This window comes from Temnothorax nylanderi, unplaced genomic scaffold (genome assembly GCF_030848795.1).
Source record: "Temnothorax nylanderi isolate EJ_2023f unplaced genomic scaffold, tnyl_v1.0 TNYL_tig0845_pilon, whole genome shotgun sequence".
Classification (NCBI taxonomy): Eukaryota; Metazoa; Arthropoda; class Insecta; order Hymenoptera; family Formicidae; genus Temnothorax; species Temnothorax nylanderi.
Window position 1 is genome coordinate 1 of NW_027249907.1, and position 4,226 is coordinate 4,226.

The 4,226-nt window shown below is 29.9% G+C and overlaps 1 pseudogene; it reads left to right on the forward strand.

Moving 5' to 3' along the window:
• The first annotated feature begins 430 nt into the window (after positions 1-430).
• On the forward strand, positions 431-2,661 carry LOC139785619 (uncharacterized; annotated as a pseudogene).
• Positions 2,662-4,226: the final 1,565 nt, after the last annotated feature.

Here is a 4,226-nt window from a genome sequence, read left to right on the forward strand (position 1 = left end):
ACAGTTTTCTTCACTTCCCTGCAAAAATTCAAGAAATGGAAACAAACAATGTAAACGAGTTGTGCCTTGCTCAAGAATGATAACTGAAATACAAGGTATTAAAGTTGTATTACATGTTGTTATTTTAATTTTTGTAGATTATTTTCTAATGTGCTTATACTTATTATTTATATTTTTTTTCTGAATAGAGAAAGATTTGGAAAGTGATCCTGATTATGTACAAAGTGAATATTCGTCAGCTGCGAGTGATTCTGAAGAAACAGAGAAATCAGAACATGAAGATAACAACAAATGTAAAGAACAGATTTCTAGCACACAAAATAATGATTCGACGATATCTACAGGCATGGATGTTAGTAATATTGAGGGGGTGAAACTCGCAAGATGAGCAACGGTAGTACCTACAAAACGTGCTGGCACAAAAAAATATATGTGTGTGTTCTGTCACAAAATGCAAGCAAAAATTGCTCGACATTTTGAATTAGTCCATTCTAAGGAACCTGATGTTCAAATTTAAATATTTACCTAAAGGGTTGTAGCGAAAGAAGAAAGATCATCGATACTTTAAGAAAAAAAGGAAATTTTAAATTCACATTGAAAAACATATGAAGGTCAAGGTTTTATTCCATGTAGACGAGCAAGAGAAAATCAACCTAAGATTCTTAACAATTATTTGGCATGTGGGAATTGCAAGGGTCATTATTTAAAATCGACAATAAGACATCATTTCAAAAATTGTACAGGTCGGAGAGGAGAAAAAAGTCGCATCGTTAAAGTAATGGGTCGGAGGATAGAAGGCAAATGTCTCAAAGAAGCTGATGAGAAAGTACGGCGAATACTATTACCAGCAATGAGATCTGATGACGTAACGCGCAATATTCGTTACGATAGTTTATATTACTATTATATGCAAATTTCCAGTGCAAAAAATATAGGCACTCATCGCATCATTTACAAATGATTCGAGCTCGATTGCGGCTTGTAAGTCGCCTATTGATAGCGATGAGAAATATTAATAATGATATAACGTCTTTTACTTCTATTTACGACCCAAAATATTACGATACTTTTTTAGATGCCGTAAATATTGTTGCACATATAACAAAGAAAAAGATACCTATGAAAGCCTGCCATTGCATCTAATCTTGGTACTTACGTGAGTATATTGGCGAACTTTTAATAACAAATGCATAAAAGAACATAATGATAGCACGAAAACAAACGCGAAAAACTTTTTAAAGCTATTAAACCGTTGATTATGGAGCAAGTGTTAACAAAACCGTAGTCGAATCTCAACTCAATTTAGAAGACAAAAAATTACAAAACTTCCTACAATGGAGGACATACAAAAATTGCGAGCTTATCTATTAAAAGTACAAAAAAAATCGTACAGTAATTTGAAAAGGAAATTTTCATTATCTGCTTGGTTTCTCTTGGAGAAGCTACTTTGACATCAATACAGTTATTTAACCGCCGCCGGCCAGGAGAAACTGAGCGAATATTAATTTCTGATTTCAAAAATTACGAAAGAATTAATGACAATATCGATACGTTCAGTGGATTATCTACAGATAAAAAAGAACAGGCACAAAAATATGTACGCTTTTGTATACGTGGAAAATTAGGAAGAACTGTTCCTGTAATACTAGATGAACTAAATTTGGAATGTGCACAAACGTTTTTACAGTTAAGAAATAAAGCCAAAGTACACTCGAAAAATCCTTACTTATTTGGTATTCCAGGACATGATAAAATTATTGATAGACATTTATGTGCATATCGAGTCATGTTGCGTTTTGCTAAAGAGAGCGGAACTGAATTCCTGATACATTACGTGGTACTACACTCAGAAAACATATAGCCACTATGGGAATTACTCTTAATTTAACGGACAATCAGATTACAGATCTGGCCAATTTCATGGGCCATCATGAAAAAATTCACAAGGAAGTATATAGAAAGCCAGTAATAGTTAAAGATATTACAGAAGTCTCACAACTTCTAGAAGCTGCACAAGGCGTGAGAGATGCAGCGAACAATTTGATTGATGAAAGCGACAGCGAGGCTGAAAGTGATGTAAGCACGGAAATCACAGAGAATAATGAAATATCTGAAGAAATTAGTTGTTTGCAACAATCAAGTGATAGTGAGTATAAAACTTATTTTTAAAATATACAGATCGCTTTTTTCTGATTTTAACATGTTTCTAATGCAGGTTCATTATCTATCCCAGTGTATAAAAAGCGTACCCAAACTGAAATAAAAGCGGTACAAAAAAAACGTAGATCAGGAGGTAAGGATCTAATTTACCATGTACATTCGACCAATAAGCCAATAATGTGTTACTTGATATTATAATCACAAAGTAAAAAGAATTTATGTATGATTTGTGAAAATGCGTTTAATTTTTTTTGTGCAGATGCATTTACGGCACCTGTTAAACGATCAACTTGGGAACCAGATGAGATAAAAGTTGTTATTAGACGCATTTGGAAAAAAATTACAAACTAATACACTAATAACTGGAACAGAAATGCAGAATCTTATATCTAGTACTCCGTGTCTGGCTAATAAAAAACGAACAGTTGCACAATGAGAACATGGTTACACACGTATAAAAAGAAATTAAATAATCGTAATAATCGTAATAAAAGAAAATAAATAAATTTAAAACTATCTATCACAAAAATTATCACAATATTTTTTACATTTAAAGAAATAATTCAATATTAAAACTTTAATTTGGACTTCAATTAAAAATAAATCCTTACGTTTGATTTTCATATTGTAATAATTATAGTTTCTATGTCTGTTGCTTTTTAAGTTTACAAGAAACATTGCACGAGGTGAATATTGACACTTTATTTAAACTTTAATTAAAAATAATTACATGTGATTTTCATAATTTGATAATTATTGTATGATAATTATAATTTTTATGTTCGTTGTTTTTTGAGTTTAAACGTTGCACGAGATAACAGACTGAACTTTTAATTTAACGTATTTTAAATATAACGCAATAAGCTATATACTATAAGAGAAAATATTTTTATTTAAGATATTTTCTGTATTGAAAATACGTAAAAAGGCACTATAAGATAGATATGTTGTATAATGTAGACACAAGATTTTTATGAAGATTTATTTTGTAAAAAAGTTTTATGTTTATATATTATATGTATATATACATATTATATAATTTAAGTTACTTAAGTGCCATATATTTTTCATAAGTTTAGTATCTTTCATTTATTATATTTTTTATTAGTAACATATATAAGAAGAAAGTGTAGCGTGTTTTTATGCTTATTTTCTTTTTTACTGTAATCTTACTTAATATCTTTATTAAAAATGTTGCAAAATAAAATATCTAAAAGTACCTTGTTTTTCCCTTCTACATTACAATCACACATTGTGCGTGTATACTTAAAAAATATATGGCGACACATACGTTGCTGCAAATTAATTTCATATTTTGATAAAAAGATAAAACCAATATGTATATACAGAAATAAGGATTCTCACTACAGCTGCTATAGAACATTTATAATATGTAACTACATGTAAATTTATAAAAGAAATATATATTAATATCAACAAGTGATAAAACATAGTAAAAAATAAATGCAATACACTTGCGCACTATTTTTTTGTTTATTTGCTGCAGATACCACATACTTTCGTTGTTGGGCTGTTACAATTTCTTCTCATTGTCAGACATCTGTTGCCGTTTAAACTAAATACGATTGAGAACAGTTTCTTTTTGCTAATCAGAAATTTATTATTTCTGTAAACATTACAAAATTACATTACCTTTACATATTTTTTGCAGTACAAAAACAATTTGTTGGTACCAATGAGAATAACAACAAAAAAGAATATATAAAATTGCAAAAATACAATGTCTGTTAAGTTAGTATCTCTCCTACAAAAAACTATCTGTATTTTAACTGGTTCTTTACTCTTGTACATATGGGATGCTTACATTTGGGTTGGCCAAAGGGGATGAGCATGGAAATCTTATTGTACATATTTAGAAAACACATAAATTGAGGAACATTTTAAGACTAAAACCAATTTGCTATCTGTATTTCAACTGGTACTTTACTCTTGTATGTATGGGATGCTCACGTTTGGGTCGGCCAAAGCGGATAAGCACGAAAATTTCTTGTGCATATTTGGAAACACATAAATTGAGGAACATTTTAAGACTAAAACCAATTCTC